We start from the raw sequence: 20,241 nt of genomic DNA, 5'->3' as shown, positions 1-20,241 counted from the left end.
TCTCACGAACCATGAGATCCATGACCTGAGCCAAAATCAAGAGACGGACACTCAACCGACTGAGCCACCCAGGTGCTTCTCTTTGTCGCCTCCTTTAGCAATGCTTTATTTTAAAATTTGATTCTTCATAAAATTTCTTACATTTGGTCCTTCAGATTTATTTTCCAAGTCTACTCTTAAATATGTAGTGTTCACTATTTGTTAGTGTCCAGTTGAGAAAATTCAGAATACATTCTTTTCAGGGTTCAGCTTCTGCAACATGTTGTAAGTATTAATTTTCATGTAAGCTGTTGTTTCCTTTCTAACTGTACCTGTCATCTAGAAACAAGGTGGCATTATACTCTACAAGTGTTTGGGCTGATTTTTATCGTGGCCTAGGATAGGATGAAATGCTGTCTTCTAACAACACAGATTCATCAACGTCCTGGCACACTGATCTATCAGTTGCTAGTTATCTTTGTATCTTCCCACTGAGTTGGAAAAGGAAAGTACAGTCTGTGAAGTTAGACTAGTTGTGTCACTCATAACGTTGAAGGAACTTTGTTTTTTTAAACTTTCACCGCCTGTCACACTTCATATCTCATGTGAAAGGTACCCTTCTTATAGGGATTTTTCCCTTAGCGCCTTGTGGCACATGAGAGCTGACCCACCATTTAGAAGCATTTAAGTAGTTTGTGTATTAGTGTGATAATTAAAGGAACAAAATGTTATCGTGTCCTTTAGCTCCTGAATGCAAGACCCCAGTGACAGTAAACTAGGTCAAGGCAAGGTATCAGGGAGAGTCCGTCTTGGTCTTTGAAAGTGAATCCCCTTTACCTCCCAGTCATGACTCATTGACCAAACCAGAAAGTTCAGATGGAGCAAAGCAGCAAAATAGCAAACATCATGGTGTGTGATCACTGTCGTGTGCTGCTGATACTCGCGATGGGCACTAGACCTGTCTTCTTGTTGACAACAGGTAGGTTGAAAAATGTCTCCTTGGAAATTTTCTTCAGCCTTCCCAGTTGTAATGGGATGGACTTAGCGTTCGGGAAGATTGTTGAACAACAGAGGAACACAGGTTGGAACGTGTTACTTGGCAGGCATAGGTTAGAGTAGCAAGTCTGTCTGTTGGTCTTGGAGCTTCAGGTCACCCTTGGGACACTTCTTGGTGCCACTACTGATTTGGAACATAGTGGAGAGAAGGTCGCTAATGCCTGTGTCTAGGCAGAAAAAGAGACATTAAGAGCATAGATTTATATGTTGAAGGGGACTGACGTCTGCTTATTGTGGGACGTAGGGGTTTAAGATAAAAGAACTTCGTATTTGGGGCGCCTGGGTGGCTCAGTCAGCTAAGCGTCCGACTTCAGCTCAGGTCATGATCTCGCGGTCCGTGAGTTCGAGCCCCGCGTCGGGCTCTGTGCTGACCGTTCAGAACCTGGAGCCTGTTTCGGATTCTGTGTCTCCCTCTCTCTCTGACCCTCCCCCGTTCATGCTCTGTCTCTCTCTGTCTCAAAAATAAATAAACGTTAAAAAAAAAATTAAAAAAAAAAAAAGAACTTCGTATTTGACAGCCATATGTGTTAGAGGGGCTTTATAAAACCCCTTCCAGTGAAAACTGATGAACCCCAATGTGAAAACATTGTTGCTTCATGATCAACTGGGTCGATTGTAGAGCCTCTCTTACTCGTGAGTGAAAAGTTGCATCCCATATGTGTTGTTAAAATTCAACACAGCACCATTTAGCTGATGTATATTCTGCCGGAAATGTTGGGAGGACCGAAAGTCCTACAAATTAATACTTCATATGAGGAGAGTGCCAGTCTTTTATAAGCAATAGATTTCCTGTTCATGCTGTGGGCAGGGCCATTTTTAATATATATTATGGCAAGTTTCTTTTCAAATACAGTTTTCATATTTTTACTATTCCCGTTGGATCTGGATTATGTTGGTGGTTGGAGACACTGTTGGTGTTATAAAGCTTTACAAACTGTTTACAATATCGTGTAAAATGCCCACTCACTCTGAATGGAGAAGGCATTTCTCACATTGGAATAAGGTCTTTTATATTAGCTGACAGATACTTGCTTGTGAGTTTTTTCTGTCCATCCTGAAAATATACAAATACCAGAGCATACATTTATAAGGATAACATTTTATTTGTTAGGTCTGAATAATTCTAAATATCCTTCAAGGAGAAGGATGAGTTGCCTTCTTTGTCTTCAGAGTTTTCCTCATACTGTGGGCCTGATAAGTGGGGCAGTTCTTATAGTACTCTTGAGTTACACTGGCAAAATTGTGGAGTGTGGAACTCACATCTAATTATTCTTAGAATTCCTTCTTTGGTCATATGAGCCATGCCATTGGTTAAATCAGTGGGAAGTAGAAGTAAATACTTGGGCAACACCAAGTGGCCATCTAGGAAGTGCCAAAGATAATTTGGTTACAAAATCACCCTGACAGTTTGCTAAGCGTTTTCCCCCCCTTGAATTTGGGGTTGTCAGAGAAGCCTGGCTATGTTTTGCACGTCAAAGTTCCAACCTGAGAATGATTGGAATCTAATATCTGTATTAGAAATCTGACGGTGTAATAGTCACAGAAAACAGTGATATAAGGACCATTTGGATATCTTAGCTCCTCCAAAAGTGAGGCACGCGTGTGGTATTATAACCACCACTAACCATGAGTACTTTAAAGCATAGTCAGTGCCATTGAAAATGTTAACAGTTTTTGTTTCCTAGGTTGTTGTTGTTGTTGTTAGAAGAAATAATACTCCCCTAATGAAGAACATCAAGTTCTGCTGCTTGGGGTACCTTTGTTGACCAGGTCAGGGGGCGGAGTGGGGGGCTTGGTTGTTTCCATGGTGTTTGGCTTGAGAGGGGTGGTTATTGTTTCAAGTTTTCTGTCTTGCTAGCCTTATGCTTTCCTGGTCCTTTGGCTAGAAAGAGCAGGCTTCTTTGGAGGCCTTTTTCTTCTTTTGGTGTGTACCCATTGGTGTTTATGAGTGGCTCGTTTCTTGGCATTTCACCCAAGATACATGAGACATAAACAAAACTCAGGGAACTCACTGTCACATCATTCCCTGAGTTCTGAGGTTGCTCCCCAGACTTCCTTTTTCTGTCCACTTTCAAAGTCTTGTACTTGCTTTATTTTTACCTTTTTTAGAGAGAGAGAGAGGATGCAAGTGAGCAAGGGGCAGAGAGAGAGGGAGAGAATCCCATGAGGGTTGAGAGAGAGAGGGAGAGACAGAGAAACAGAGAAAGAGAAGCGGTGTTCACCCAAAGCGGGACTCAGACTTGCAAACTGTGAGATCATGACTTGAGCCAAAGTCAGATGCTCAACCGACCGAGCCACCCAGGCACCCAGAGTCTTGTATTTGCTCGATAACGTCCAGCTTTTTAGCTGTACTTAGCAGGAGGGGTAGGGAGAAGTGTATCTACTCCATCTTGGTCCCTATAGTGTTTTTATATCAATTGAACAGAATTCCGTTGGACTTAAGAAACATAGCATGGATTTCAGATGTCTCTAGAGACACACAGAGTGATCTCTCTCGATCAGTCTTCTTCAGTGGAAACCCGGGGCCTGGATCATTTTTTAAAAAATGAACTTTGTCTGGTTTAATATTCATCCAGTAATGAGTATTTTTACATACAATTGAATGTACTTATTTTAGGACTCCAGTTTGATGAGTTTTGACAATTGTATACATCTGTGTAGCCATCACCACCATTAAGATATCAAATATTCTCATTACCCCCCAAATCTTCCTTATGCCCCTTTGCAGTTGATAGAGTCCTAATCCCTGCCTTAGGCAAGTATTAATATGATTTCTCTCAATATAGCGTAGGTTTTGCCTGTTCTGATCCTTTATTTAAATGGAATCATATAACAGGTACTCTTTCACCTGGCTTCTTTTAGTCAGCAAGAGGCTTCTAAGGTTTATCTGTGTGTGTATTAGTAGTCTGGTTCTTTTTATTGGTGACTACTGTTCCACCGTGTAACCACACCTCAGTTTCTGTACCCGTTCACCTCTTGATGGGCATTTGTACCCTTTCCATTTTAGGCCATTATAAATAAAGGTGCTGTGAGCAGTCACGTGCAAGTCTTTGCGGGGGCACGTATGTTTCCACTCCTGTTGAAAAAGCACCTAAGAGTGGAATGAGTGGCTCATACAATAAATGTATATTTAACTTAAGAAGAAACTGCCAAACTGATTTCACAAGTGGCTGTTCGATTTTGCATTACCAACAGCAGTACGTGAGAATTGCCCCCCCTCCTTGCCCTCCTTGGGCTCTGGCTCTCGTCCTTGCCACCAACACTGATGAGGATGCTTCCAAAGCCAGTGTGTTTTCAGTGCTAGGCTCAGCCAGAGGCACTTCTTGCTAAAACTAGCCCACGCTCCTACCATTCCAGCTCTTTACACACCCTTGCACTGAAGGGTTGAGTCAGGTCAGACCCTGGGGTCTTCCCTCAACACACACCCACAACCACTCTCCCCATTTGACTTTCGAAGTCTGGATTTTGATCCAGCAAGTCTTTCTCAAGCCCGAGACCCCTTTTTGTCAGCACAGGGGAGCCTTCTTTGAGGGAGAACTAATAGTGCTGGGTATCATTAGGAAGCCTAGCCTGAAAGAGATATTAAAACCAAAAATCATTCGGAGGGGCAAGCATGGCAGAGACCAGCAGATCCATCAGCTATCAGTAATCTGGTAGGAGGCAATGAACAAGATAATTTTGTAGCTCTTTTAATCCCAGTAGACCTTGGAAGGTTTGTAAGTTACTGACTTTCAAAATGTGCTTCATCTCGTGAAGCCTATGAATAGTAATACAAAGTCATTTTTTTCATCGAAAAGGAGAAAATAAAAGGTTTCATGCAAAAGAAGTATTCCTTAATTAACGCCATGAATTCGATTTCAATTAATTTGAAAATAATTTTTACCTACCTCTTTTTCTTTACGGTAATAATAATGCAGGAAATTAAACTTTGTTTGGAAAATCCCTCAACCCACCTGACACCGGCTAGTATTTTGTCAACTGTCACCTACTCCTTACACAACCTGCTAGGATCTTACTCAGCCGATACTTCCCTCCCTTGACAGCCAAGGCGGACCAGTCTGTGGGAATTTTGATCAGGACATCACTGCAAGAGGCCCGGAGCAGGGGGCCAGGTGACTTTCCTCCTAGCCGGGCCTTAGTTTCCCCATATTTAGATTGAGAGTATTTCTAAAATTAGATCCCAGGCCGCATAACCTGCATTCCTCTGGATGCCCTAATATTATTACCTTAAGATGTCTGCAGGACAGACAGAATGCAAAGTGTCTGAGATGGTGAGAGAGGCTTCCCCCAGGGCAACACATTTCCCAGCAGGACAATATTCTTTCGGGGTGTGGCATCTGAAAAGGGTGATGTGATTCTGTAAACTATCTAGCAAGAAGAAAAATCACCTTGTGAGTTTCCAAGTGGATCAGTTGCTGATTCACAAGGTGTCTACTACGTGTCGTTTACCCTGTGCTAAGGCTTAGCCCTCAGCCCCCGCTTGGAGCTGGGTATGACTAAGCACGTATCATTGGCAGAATTCTTATATGTTCTTCCAGTTTCTTCCTGGACCTGGTGTCCGTGCCCCAGATGATTCTCTCCCTGTGAGTGTGAGTGAGATGTGGGAGCATGATGGGATTTCATCCTGTGATTGGGTTGGGTGACATGGCAAAGGGAAGGGATTCTGCAGACGTAACTAAGGTCTCTGATCAGTTGGCTCTGAATTAATCAAAAGGGAGACGATTCTGGGTGAGACTGACCTGAGCGGCCACATCTCAAAAGAGGATCTGGGCCTTCTCCGAAGGGAAGAGATATTTGAAGGGAGAGAAAGCCTCCCGCTGGCCTTGAAGAAGCAAACAGCATGTTAGAAACTGCCTGTGGAGGGAGCCAAGTGGCGAGGACCCAAGGGTGGCTTGTAGTTAGAGAGTGGCTTCTGGTCAATAGCTAGGAAAACAGGGACTTTAGTTCTATAGCCATAAGGAATTGAGTTCCACCAACAACTCTGATGAGCTTGGCAATGGCTTCTTCCCTAGTAAACACCCAGAGAAGAACATGACCCAGCTGGCATCTTGGTTTCAGCCTCGTGGGTCCTTGAACGGAGAACTGCGCCTGGAGTCCGGACCCCAGAAATTGTGAGAACAAGTGTGTGCTGTTTGAAGGTGCTGAGCTTGTAGGGGCGCCTGGGTGGCTCAGTTGGTGGAGTGTTGGCCTTCATCTCAGGTCATGATCTCACAGCTTGTGGGTTCAAGCCCCGCGTGGGGCTCTGTGCTGACAGCTCGGAGCCTGGAGCCTGGAGCCTGCTTTGGATTCTGTGTCTCCCTCTGTCTCTCTGCCCCTCCCCCACTCATGCTTTGTCTTTGTCTGTCTCTGTCGGAGATAAATAAACATTAAAAAAATTTAAGATGCTAAGCTTATAGTAAGTGGCTGTCATCAGCAGAAAACGAGCGTGACAGGCACGATTCAGCACTCATCTTTGCCCAGCTTTCTGCAGCAGCTTGCACCTTCATTTCACAGCACTAGCACAGTGCTTTGCACATCGTAGGACAGAGAATGCAACCTTGAATTTATGGGGTCTAAGAATCTGATGGAAACCATGAGAGATCCCTTAGGAGCAAGTACATGAGCTTTGATGCAGGACAGAACCGATTGCCTGTGACGCCCTAAGCTGTGTGCTCCACAACCGCTTTGCAAGGATGATATTATTTACTTTGGTCATTTTACGAATAAGAAGACCGATGCTCGTGGAGGTTAACCAAGATGCCCGAGGTCGCGTAGTTAACGCGCAGAGACGTCAGGCTTCGTGGCCAGGTCTTGAGGACTCCAAAGTCAGTGAGCTTTCCATTTTACAGGGCTGCTTCCTCTTCCTCGTCTCCACTCTGTTTTTGAGTTCCTGAGGGCCACAGGATCACCCTGCCTCCCAGGTGCCCAACTCTGGCATGCCCAGGCGTCTGCTGCTTGCCTAGAGCAACACTTGTCGCCCAAACGCTCCTCGTTGGTCCTCTGGCTCATGGATGTTTGCTGCTACTCACGCACGACGCCGTGGGCAGATGCTCCTAGCTGACATCCCCCAGCTACAGCACCTCCTGCTCCTTTGCTTTCTGGATCCTACAGTCACGGGTGAGAGAAGAATAGAGTTGGATAGAAACTCAGGAAGAAAAGTTGAGAAAGAAACCTATGAATAGGTGTCAATTTTCAACCCGCCCCAGTTGACTCCCCAACCCTGTAGCCTCCAAACCCTGTCCTGGGACTCGTTCGCCTTCTTATTTTGGCTTCTTTAAGTGATGCCACGAGGTACGGCTCTTGGCCGCCTTGAGAGCAGGTTCTGGCAAATGAGGCTCTCGAATTTGTTCAGACTGCTCCTAAGGATTGGAGCTCAGCTGTTCCTCCGCTCTTTCCTGCAGCCATCCTCAAGGAAGGGCCATGCTATCGCCCAGTGCTTTCTGAGCTTCTGTCAGCTTGACTGATTCTCCTCCCACGAGCCGCTTCAGCATCTCAAAAGGCCAGAGCTCTGAGAAGCACGTAGAAGGTGTTTCTGCGATCTGTTTTACAGATGCATGCTTTCTGCCAGATTCTAGTGCGTGCTTTAGCTTGTGTTCTTCACTGGGTTTCCTCTGGAGAAGTAAGTGGTAGAAAGAGCAAAGAATTGAGAGTCAGAAATACCTGGGTTCGTGTTCAGGCACTACCACCCTATACAGGCTGTGTGACCTTAGGCAAGCTGTTTAAGCTCTGATCTTTCATTTCCTCAGTTATAAAATTAGGAAAATAATACCCACCTCATAAGTTCGTGTGGGAATCACAGGAAACGATGTTTGGAAAGCATCCGGCATGGAGAAGTCACGCAGCCGGGCCAACTGCTATGATAAGCACATGTGGCAAAATAATGTTAGGAAATATTAACTGATGCGTTCCCATCATCCGCGTCCACACTTCCTTTGACTCTGTTACCCTCCCTATTCTCAAACTGTCCACTTAGCTGTTAGACATGAGGTCTTCGTGGCCCCCAGGAGAACTGTTGGCAGCGGAAGTAAGAATGAGGGCATTATGTCTTGAGTTTGACGTCTAACAGCTGAAGCTGACACAGAATGAGTAACTGTTGGGCTTCCTCCGTCCCCTGCATCCCTGCGGGTAGGTCACAGTCCTCTGAGCTGAGAAAAGGAGGACATCTAATAAGGAGAGTGCCAAAGTGAGTCACTGGTGTGGGTCCCTGCCCATTTCCTGCTCGGAACCCTGAAAGACACACTCCCACAATACCCTTCCCTCCATCAGAGTAGCTGTAGGAAAAGCAGCCTCACAGACACTGGGCCTGTCTCAGAAGGGCTCAGGAGACAGCTAACTAATCTTCCTGTGTGGTCTGAGGGGCAGTTAACTTTGAGGGGTGCAAAACACGCTCCCCCAAAATATGCCTCTTTGACGTAGGATTATTTTGAGTAACTGCAGACGCAGGCGAAGCTCCGAAAATGGAATAGGAGTTACTTTTTTTGCGAGAGAAATGGGCATTTATTTATTTATTTCTGTTTTATTTGTTTTTGAGAGAAAGAGAGGGCAAGTGGGCAAGGGGCGGGAGGAGTGGGGGGAGGGGAATGGGAGGGGACAGAGGATCCAAAGCGGGCTGTGCCCTGACAGCTGACAGGCAAGCCTGATGTGGGGCTCAGACTCACAAACCCTGAGGTCATGACCTGAGCCGAAGTCGGACACTCAACTGACTGAGCCACCGAAGTGCCCTGAGAAATTGGCATTTATGTAAGGGAAGTCTCCACCTGAAAGCTTGTCTCCCTCTCTGTACCATGAAGGGAAGGATGACTCTTGATCATAAGAGGCTTAACTAGACTGTAACTAGACCACCTCACCTTTCTTTCTTTTGTCTTTACCTGAAGATGGTATTTAAGCCAGTGCCTAGGCCATCTCGGGAGGTTATAACCCACTTTTCCCTGGGGATCTTCCTTTTATACACGAGGTACACATGTTAGTAAACTTCTGGGTTTCTTTCTCTTGTTAATCTGACTTTTATGACAGGGGTCTCAGCCAAGAGCCCAGAAAGTTCCAGGAAAAATTCCCTTTCCTCCCTACAGGGGCCTCAGGGATTCGAGGACACAGTGGTAGCAGAGTAACCATAACAGCAGAGGCTCAATGGGAACGCAGATATCTCAGTGGATACCAGAGAGCACAAGTGATGGGGACAACCAAATGGGATGAGGTAAGTCTCAGTCGGACCCACGGGGCACCCGTGACAATGGAGAACCAGATACCTCCAGTCCTCCAACCTTCTCCTACCTCCATGACACGACACTTCACCAACTCCAGGCAAGGAGAGAGCCCCAAGTTGGCTGGGTTAACTCTGAATGGATCCAGTTTGCCCTGAACTGATGAGTTTTCCACTACCAAGTAGAACTGAGGTTCAGGTAACTTGATTTATCAACAGAGTGCTCAAGTTAATTTGTATACCCACCAAATGGGAGGCTGTCCCAGTGAACTGAACCTCTGAGCAAGTGTGTGTGTGTGTGTGTGTGCGTGTGTGTGGACACACACTCACCATCATGGGATCACTTCCTGCTGTGTTCTCCTCTGGTAGTGATCCCCTCTTTTGTCAGGAGCCCTGCCACCCTGTAGTTCCTCAAAGGACGTGATTCTTTTTTTTTTTTTTTTTAATTTTTATCAAGTTCATTTATTTTGAGAGACAGAAGGTGGGGCAAGGGGCAGAAAGAGAGGGAGAGAGAATCCCAAGCAGGCTCCGCGCTGTCCGCGTAGAGCCCAACACAGGGCTCGAGCTCTCCAACCATGAGATCACCATCTGAGCTGAAATCAAGAGCTTAACTGACTAAGCCACCCAGGCGCCCCTCAAAGGAAATGATTCTTATACTTGGGGTTAAAGGCGGTTTAAAGCAAACTCACAAGTTTATTGCAGCTTGGGTTTTTTTAATGTACACAATTCTAGGACACAGCCATCTACGAATTAGAAAGTACAGCTTTCTCTTTCACCTACGATGTTTGCCTTTCTATCTAATCAGCTGCTAAGTTTAGCCATAGGAGAAGTTAATTTTTTTTTTTTTTTTAATTTTTTTTTTTTTTTTCAACGTTTATTTATTTTTGGGACAGAGAGAGACAGAGCATGAACGGGGGAGGGGCAGAGAGAGAGGGAGACACAGAATCGGAAACAGGCTCCAGGCTCTGAGCCATCAGCCCAGAGCCCGACGCGGGGCTCGAACTCACGGACCGCGAGATCGTGACCTGGCTGAAGTCGGACGCTTAACCGACTGCGCCACCCAGGCGCCCCTGGAGAAGTTAATTTTTAAGACTGCTATGCGTTTCCTGCTTGGATCCCTGAAAGATACCCCTGAAAGATCCCTGAAAGACACTCCCACAACACCCTTCCCTCCATCAGAGTAGCTGCAGGGAAAGCAGCCTCACAGACCTGCTGCCTGTCCCAGCTGGGCTCAGGAGACAGCTAACCCTTCTCTGTTGTCTGAGGTGCAGTTGACTTTAGGGGTGCAAACTTTGACTGGCTCTCCTTACATGTGCTTTAAAAAGATACCATTTGTACACTAGCCTTGGTTGAAAGTCATCCAAAAGATCCTTGTTGACAAGCAACACTGTGATTCAGCTGAAGCTGATGTGAATTTATCAGGGTGGGAGGGGCAGAGGCAGAGAGAGAATCTTAAGCAGGCTCCATGCCCAGAGCTGGGGGGGAGGGGTGCGGTGGGCAATGGGGCTCAGTCTTGTGACTGTGAGATCATGAGCTGAACCGAAAATCAGGAGACCGATGTTCAACCTACTGAGCCACCCAGGTGCCCTTGCTAGGGTAAAGTTGCAAGATAAAGTGAGGCGTATTACATTTTTTAGAGTTTATATGAGTCGAAATGGATTTGAATCGGCAGCACTAAACCAGAAGTGGTCAGGAGCTCCATAGGAGCTAAGGGAAAGACTTCACAGAAAAGACGCAGAAGCAAAGTAAGGAAATGACTTGATTGGCTCTAGCTGGACAGAAGCCTTATTTGGAAAAGTCGGCTGTTTGTGACTGGTGGTCCTTAGGTTTTGACTTCCTAGCCCTGAGGCGTGACAGGCTTAGGTTTGGGTTTGCTTACGCAGGCTGTCTGGGCAATAGAGTCACCTCAGTCCTAATACTTACTTTTCAATTCCAGTTGGAAAATATCCTTTTGTTTTAACCTCCTGCCTGGCAAGAGCTGAGCTGGAGAGAGCTGGAAGGCCGGGTATCGAGATGATCAATGACAAGCCAAAATGAGAGTAACAGTGCTGCCTTTAAATGCTTACCGTGAGGGTATGAGCAGGAGGCAGACTGAGGAAAGCACTGGCTCTCCCAGTGTTTTGTTCTTCCCCGTGGAAGTGGAACAGGGCGGGCACCAACAGGAAGCCCCAGACAAAAGACTCCTACTGTTTTGTGAAGAGGAGACAGGGGAGGGGGGTGAGGGGTGGACTGGGAGTGAAAAAAATGAATGCTGAGTCAGAGTGAAGGAAAGTGCCTCTCAGAGTCCCCTTCCCCCCAAGCCTAGAAGGTGGCCTCTGCAGAGGTGTCTGAAAAATGACTCAGCCATGGGCCTCCCAATAAGGAGGCCTCCAAATGGAGGAATGCAGATATCTGTAAGAGCATCGCCGGCCAGGAGGGTCTGGGTATCCCTGCAGAGACTCAGTTCGGTGCACACAGATACTGTGTGTGCAGGGAGGTCAGCTTTCCCCCACGCGGTCTGCCAGGTAAAGCCTCTGTAATTCTTAACGTTGGGCCTGAGAGATCACACGTAGGGTTGCGACCTGGAGTCAGACTCCTCACTTCTCAGCAGGACTTTCGCATCCACAACCCAAGACCTAACTGGATGTCAGTGGAAAGAGACTTGTGACACCACACAAAGAGATTTCAAGTGTGGATATCTTAGAAGGTCTTCTGAGCATCAGTCTGTCTTCTGAACCCTCATTTGTTCATTGGCGATTTTTCCGCATATACTTCCTGAGAATAGATATATAATGACCGTTGGCTGTATTATCTTGACCTTTGTTACTATTTTCCTTTAAAAACACAACAACGCGAAGAGGCGCTGGTTTGTTAGAATGAGTGTCAACGACCTGTTTCCCTTCATCTCGTATTCCAGCGTCTTGATATTCATTCCCCTCCACACCCACTCACCATGTAAAACCCGGTGAGGAAATCAGCATTCCCTCCAGAGCCCAGTGTGCCCCACATGGGGGTTAAGAGCCGTCCCTGAAAAGCCCACCGATTCTGACTTAGCGTGGCTTCCTCTCTTTGTGGTGTGGGGGAAGCTGGTCATACCAAGACCTATCAGTTGGCCTGCCCTGGGAGCGGCCAGAAGCAGCTGTATACTTTTTACACTGTTGAGTCATCAAGGTTTCCTTTGCTTTTGACAGATAAATAAGTAGAGATTAGGAGGCTGCCAGAGGCTACCTAGGATAAGGCAATTTAGAATTCACACACCCTGGAATTTTCTTGGACTCAGCTTATCCTTATTGACTTCAAAGGGAGGGAAATAGCCTCTTACCAGGTGTTCCCTGTTTATTTCACCAACCATCTGACAGACTCCAGAAGGGCATGAAATGTGTCTTTCAGCTAGCACAATCCCTGGCAAAGAAATGATGAATACTCAATACATATTTGTTCAGTAACAACTTGAGGGGTGGCCGGGTGGGCGGCTCCGTCGGTTGGGCGGCCAACTCTTGATCTTGGCTCAGGTCATGATCTCACAGTTCGTGCGTTCAAGCTCCAGGTGGGGCTCTGTGCTCATTGCACAGAGCCTGCTTCAGATCCTCCGTCTCCCTCTTTCTGGCCCTCTCCGACTCACGCTTTCTCTCTCTCTCTCTCTCTCTCTCTCAAAAATGAATACATGTTAAAAAAAAATAAGAAAACAAACAAAATAACTTTAAGTTCCCCAGAGATCCTCTGCACGCTCAGGACTGAACCTGCTAACGTGGCTGCCGAGGTCATACAGGACCTCCCTTGAGGTAGCTCGGCAATGTGGTTGAGTGGGTAGGCCCTATAGCTAGACTCCTGGGTTCAAATCCTGGCCCTGCTCCTTCCTTTCGTCGTGGCTTTGGTCCAGTTACTTCAGTTTCCTCCTTTGTAAACTGGGGCTGTCTCATAAGGTTGATAAGAACAGAATATGAGTTAATATTTAAAACCACTTAGAATGGGGGCGGGCATCAAGTTGGGAAGTATATGTGCTGATAAGTAAAGAAAGCAGTTTTCCTAGTTCTCCGGACATTTTCAATGACAGCAAACTGATGGCTATCTAAATAACCTGCCGTCGTTTTGTCTGCTTCAAATTCATCAGACAACTCCTCTGTTGACAAATTCTCATGTCACTCCTACAGGAAGAAAGATATTTTTGCCCCCATTTTACAGAAGGAGAGGCCGCAGTCCAACCTGGGGAAGAGGCAGCTAGCTAGCTCAGTACAACCGGTGCTCCCTCGCTTCACGAACCCCAACAGAGGAAGTATAGCTGTGGGAGTTGGAGCAGAGACGGGGGAGTCTGCATTGAAATGAGTTGTGACAAATGTCCTGTGAAAAATATTTCTTAGTCATAGTTTACCTGTGAGTTTCCCAGGCTGAAAAATGGGTCGTTCGCAAACTAACACCTCTGGAGACAGTGGCACATGTTAACTCAGGATTTCCTGGAATGTAGTCGATGCCATTGGATATTATGCCACGCTCTCCAACTAAGGTAGTTCTTATCAACATGGTGATCTGAAGGGACTTTTTACATCAGGGCTTCAACATAAAGTAGATAGCCTTAAGGCTCTCAGATGAACTTTCGTAAGAAGCTTCCATCCGGGACTTGAGTTTTAGGAAGACATTTGTGAAGAGAATCTATTACACAGAATTTAAAAGTTTTCGTGATTAACTTTAAAGGATATGAATGTATGATAGTGGCTCTGAGTTGAGTCTGTCTTTCTTTTTATGTTCTCATTGGATAAACCAAACCACTGTTTTGGTTCAGCCATCTCAACCTTTCAATTCTGCTACATGCTTGAGGATGTATGAGGGGATGGGATGGGATAGGGAGACAGCAGGGATAAATGAGATCCTAATTTTGTATGACTATATACTAATAATAGAAATCTAAATGAAATTTAAGTGATATTTGACTCGTTTGACCATCAGATATATCTAGAAAGTTCATATTCCATTTCTCACAATAAGATTATTGAAATTTTTTTTCAGGAGGCTAACAAGTTGATCAATTAGGGATAAAGTACCGAAAGTAAATGGAAGGATGGAGTCTGTCCATTAAAAGCAGACTTTAATATTTAAGTCATTAAATTTTGTATCAGCCTGGGTTGGGACAAGGGAGTGTTGAATCAGACCGTAGCTGATATGCACAAGCCAGACACATCTGATTTTTTTTTTTTTCCCTCATTCCAGAGTCTCAAGTTCATTGCAGGGGACAGAGAGCCATGAAGGGTGAATGGGGAGCAGGAGTTGGGGAAGGTGGGGTGAGACTGTGCAGGTGCAGAACAAGATTTCAGTAAACAGGCTGCCTCCACCCCTCACCCCAGCGGTAGTCCAACTCATTCTTACGGATTTTTAAATAGTAGAAACCCAACAGATACTACTTGAAAATTTTACTTTTCAATCATTTCCATCTGAATTTGCATCACCAACGATGCTTCTGGACACCAGTGTTCAAAATAGACACGGGGTAGTGTTGGCTGGAAACAGGGATCTACTATTTCTATATGGAACTCTTGATTGCATTATTTTTTTTTAACTTGTAATGTTTATTTATTTTTGAGAGAGACAGAGCATGAGCATGGAGGGGCAAAGAAAGAGAGGGAGACACAGAATACGAAGCAGGCTCCAGGCTCTGAGCTGTCAGCACAGAGCTGGATGCGGGCCTCAAATCCACAAACTGTGAGACCATGACCTGAGTCGAAGTTGGACGCTTAACTGACTGAGCCACCCAGGCACCCCGATTACATTGTATTCTGATTCAAAATTGGAAATAACAGCAAACACACACACACACACACACACACACACACACACACACACACACACACTAAGGTTTTGAGCAGAATCAGGTTTTTTTTTAAGCTTTAAAAATGGGGAAGCATCTTGGAAAACTTGAAGGTCTAGAAATAAATGCTGTAAATGAACAACAGGATCTAGATATATTGTAATAAACTTATTCAGGGGGCGCTGGGTAGCTTGGTCGGTTAAGCTTCTGACTCTTGATTTTGCTCAGGTCATGATCTCACAGTTCATGAGTTCGATTCCCACATGGAGCCCCATCCTGACAGCACACAGACTGCTTGGGATTCTCTCTCTGCCTCTTCCATGTGCACGCACACTCTCTCTCAAAATAAAAAAACTTAAAAAAAAAAGTTGTAATTTGGCCAAGATCACTCTACTATTAGTGGCCTAATACAGACTGGGACCCAAATATCCTCGTTCCTAACATCCACATGCAGTTACTTTTGATTTCAACCTATTATTTCCTAATCATCTATGCAGTGGACTGACTCAGACCCTCCCACATTGACATTCACTTTTTTTCTCTTGCTCAGGATCAACTGAAAGTTAGATAAATACGGAAAGAAATGAAGACTTGGAATCTTTATTTTATCTATGGAAAGTTCTGGCAAATCACTGATGATGACATACTAATGGTGTACAGGGAAAACTTTTGGTAAAAAGATTTCTGTAAAAGGCAATTCTATGCCATTCTAGTTACTGCTGCTTCTCGCTGCCCAAGTCTCATCAAGGAAGGAAATTTTTTTTTTTAATTTTTTTTTTTAACGTTTATTGATTTTTGAGACAGAGAGAGACAGCATGAACGGGGGAAGGTCAGAGAGAGGGAGACACAGAATCCGAAACAGGCTCCAGGCTCTGAGCTGTCAGCACAGGGCCCGACGCGGGGCTCGAACTCACAGACCGTGAGATCATGACCTGAGGTGAAGTCGGCCGCTTAACCGACTGAGCCACCCAGGCGCCCCAAGGAAGGAAATTTTTAAGAGTACAAATTTATTTCAGGTGGCAAGTGGAATTTTATTCTAATGGACTAGAGTAAGAGTAGCACTTCTCAAATGCTACATCAAAGATTCAGATTCTGATAGCAGCATGTATAGGTTTTTCCCCCACACCATTAATCAATTCTTAGACACCAGCTAAGTAGATGTTTTTCACTGCAGCTTAATTCTGACACTGTCTACCTGGAGATAGTATCAGATGGCACAGGTTAAAGTCTCAGTCCTGCCAACTTCAAGTTTAGATTGTCACCTCTGCTTCTGATGGTGGGCTAGAAATCAGAGGTTCCACTGATCCCCTAACGGGTTCCCTTAGTGAGATCCCCTTCTAATGGGTTCCATTAATTAGCTAGAGTGGCTCACAGAACCCGGACCAACATTTTATTCACTAGATTGCCAATTTTTTGTAAAAGGCTAGAACTTAGAAACAGCCAGAGGGAAGAGATGGTTAGGACAAGGTTTAGGGAAGGGACGCAGACTGTCCATGCTCCCCGGGTGCACCATTCTCCCCACATCTCCATGTGTTCACCAACCCGGAAGCTCTCTGAACCCAGTTCTTTTGGGTTTTTATGGAGGCTTTATTACGTAGGCATAATTGATTAAATCATTGGCCATCGGTACATCCCCTTTTCTTGGGAAGTACTTTCGTTTAATCTGAGATGATGTCCTTCTTTATTTGGGGGCCGAGGGGTAAATGAGAAGGTGGGTTAAAATGTCTTTTTTTTTTTTTTTAATGAATAATGGTGATAATAGATAGTGTTCCAAAAATGTTATTTGGCAAAACAAAAAACAAAAAACAAAAAAAAAGATTTTTTTAAAATTCCATACAATCAAAGGTTTGTGAACACAACTAAATTTTGTCACATTATCCCATTACTATACTCCCTCATATTGAATCTCATTTCAGGGGCGCCTGGGTGGCGCAGTCGGTTAAGCGTCCGACTTCAGCCAGGTCATGATCTCGCGGTCCGTGAGTTCGAGCCCCGAGTCGGGCTCTGGGCTGATGGCTCAGAGCCTGGAACCTGTTTCCGATTCTGTGTCTCCCTCTCTCTCTGCCCCTCCCCCGTTCATGCTCTGTCTCTCTCTGTCCCAAAAATAAATAAACGTTGAATCTCATTTCAGCAAATCAGGGCTTACATGGATGAGGCCACTCCCACCATCCTCACCTCTTAGGTCCATGACCTCATTTCCAACATGGTCTGCTTCCTGCTACTTGGTCCCTGTACTCAGTCACATCATTTTCATGATCAGATTTGCCCCACTTTCCACTCATTCTCTGACCACGGTCTCCCCTCATTTCGTCACGTTGTTCCACTACTGGCCCTACAATAGATATTCAGATTTATCAGGACCACCAGGCTCTGGACCACTCTTCATATTCCCTGCATTTATACCCCTTCTGTTTCCCCTGCCCTCTCTAGCTGGTTCACATTCTATGGTTCATCAATTCAGTAACTCATTTTTCAGTATCCTGAAGTCTGTGGCTCCTCTGTATTTTTTTTTTCAAGTTTATTTATTTATTTTGCAAGAGAGGGAGGGGAGGGGCAGAGAGAGGGAGAGAGAAAATCCATGAACCATGATATCATGACCTGAGCTAAAGGCAGACGCTTAACCAACTGAGCCATCCAGGCACCCCCTCTGTAATTTTTTTTTTTTTTAACAAATGTGGGCAAAGGTCCAAAGTTGGATAAAGCCAACACATGCCAATATCCAAGTCGGATAAAGCCAACGCATGCCAATATCCAAGCAGCTGAGTGCACCAGATAAAATCATGCCAACGGGGCGGCTGGAGCCACTGTGGATTCATAATCTCTGGTCTTGAGGAGGCCCTCAGCACCCCCCAGAGACCTTCCTGAGCTTCTCTGCCCAGCTCCCTCTCCTGCTCTTGACAATGACTGTTGCAAACTCTTCTTACTCTTTCAACCTTTGATCCCACTGTCCCCTCCCTAACTTGGAGCAGAGTCCTTGCCTTCTACTTCACAGGAAATATAGAGGCTATTATAAAGGAACTTCCGGCCACAAAAACTGTAACCCTAGCTTCCTCAGCACCCCGCCTCACATTTTCCCCTGTTAAAAAAAAAAAAAGTCTCCCCTCCTCTTTCCCACAGTTGTTCAGGTTTACCCTTCCTCACTTCCTGCTCTAGCTACTCCCTTCTCTCTCTCCCGTCCTTCAAAGCCAATTTCTCAAGTTTCTTATACTTGTTAGTTCCGTTTCTTCATTTTCCACTGATGTATTGATCCACTCTTAACTGGCTTCTGTCTCAATATTTGCAGAGTGCCCTTTGTCGGGCTCACTTATAACCTCCTGTCACAAATCCAGTGCCGTTAAAAAAAATTTTTTTTTCTCTGAATTTTTGGTAGTTTGTCACACTGGCCACTTCCTCTGGAACGTTTCTTCCTGTGGCTTTCTCAGCCTCTACTGTTTTCCCACCTTTGACTTTGGTGGTCCTTTGTCTCCTTTTCTGGGTGTTCAAATGTTGGTGCTTCCTCTTCCCACGTGTACTTTCCCTGGGTGGCATCTCTAGACAAAGCACCTCCAAGGCCTCTCTCTTGACCTTGTCTACTCTCCCCCTTGTTGACTGTCCTCCTGCCACAGTGGCCCCATTAATGCTTCTTAAACCTGCCAGGCAGAAATGGGTTTTTGGAAATTCTTTGGTAAAATCAGTGAATTAGCATTCAACATGCTGGCCAACCATGCTTCCCTCTAAGGCTGTCAGGTCTCCAAGCTTACATTTAAGTCACATAGGGGCGCCTGGGAGGCTGAGTCGGTTGAGAGTCTGACTTCAGCTCAAGGTCATGATTTCGAGGTCTGTGAGTTCGAGCCCCGCGTGGGCCTATGCTGCTGACGGCTCAGAGCTGGGAGCCTGCTTTGGATTCTGTGTCTCCCTCTCTCTTTGCTCCGCCGGTGCGCGTCCACACACACACACGCACACACACATACACACACACTCTCAAAAATAAACATTAAAAATTTAAAAAAAAAGTCACATAAAAACAAAGCAGAAGGAGATCAGACAATGGATTCTTTTAACTCAGACATGCTCCTTAATAGCTTTTGTACCAAGTTTAAATTTGGTAAAAACATTTTCTTGAAAGGGAGATGTCTGCCTTTTCTGAATATTCCTAAATATCTCAGTTCCTCAGGTCTTTTCATTATCTTTTTTTTTAATGTGTTTTATTTAGTTTTGAGAAAGAGTGTGCAAGTGGTGGAGGGGCAGAGAGGGGGAGGGCAGAAGATGCAGGCTCCTCGCCCTGTGCTGACAGCAGCCAGCCGGATGTGGGGCTCGAACTCACAAACCCTGAAATCATGACCTGAGCCCAAAGTTGTTTAACCAACTGAGACACCCAGGTGCCCGTCCCCCGCCCCCGTGCTTTTTTTTTTTGATTTTACTTCCAGGATAGTTAACATACAGGATAGTATATTAGTTTCATGTGTACAATATAGTGATTCAACAAGTCTATACGTTACTCTGTGCTCATCATGATAAGTGGACTCTGAATTCCCTATCACCTATTTCACCGCTTCTCCCACCCACCTCCTCTCTGGTAACCACGTTTGTTCTCTGTAGTTAAGAGTGTGTTTTTGGCTTGTCTTTCCCCCCTTTCTTCATTTGTTTCTTAAATTCCACGTATGAGTGAAATCATATATTTGCTAAGTCTTTTCATGACAAGTAGAAAATCGAGCAAGAAACTAATATTCTAGTGTGTTCCTTCAACAGCAACCAAAAAACTGAACTGAGAATTACTTTGGGGTCAAGTTCTAATATTAAGCATGTTATGATTTTGCAACTAATACCTACAAAGTTTGAGGCAAAAAAAGAAAGTTAACAAGCTAAACAGAATCCTGTAACATGGCTTTTGGGAATGTATGGTATCCTCCCCACCGCTCCCCTCTGTGCTGATTTGTGTTCTCATTACTGAAACAGTTTTGTGCCATTTCCACCCCCCTTGATTTAATTTCACTTTTGAAGGCAGGTATGAATGGCGCAATAAAAAGGAGTCATTTATGTCAAGGGGTTTTAAAATGGAGCTGGGAGGCCATCAAGGTGGCCCTTCTGCACACACCTCACTGGGCGGGACCATGAACTTCTGTACTGGGCCAAACAGCAAATATACCAGGGAAAGGAATTCCAGGGAACACGGGCAGGTTGGTACCGTAATGAACCAACGAGTGACAGCCTTAGCAACAACCGTGGTTAGCCAAGGTTAGTTTTCTGCTGTCAACACCAATCAACATTTTTT

This window comes from Lynx rufus, unplaced genomic scaffold (assembly GCF_022079265.1).
Source record: "Lynx rufus isolate CCGP_SWC_20201006 ecotype Redwood Valley unplaced genomic scaffold, mLynRuf1.p SCAF_3, whole genome shotgun sequence".
Lineage (NCBI taxonomy): Eukaryota > Metazoa > Chordata > Mammalia > Carnivora > Felidae > Lynx > Lynx rufus.
This window is presented reverse-complemented; position numbering follows the sequence as displayed.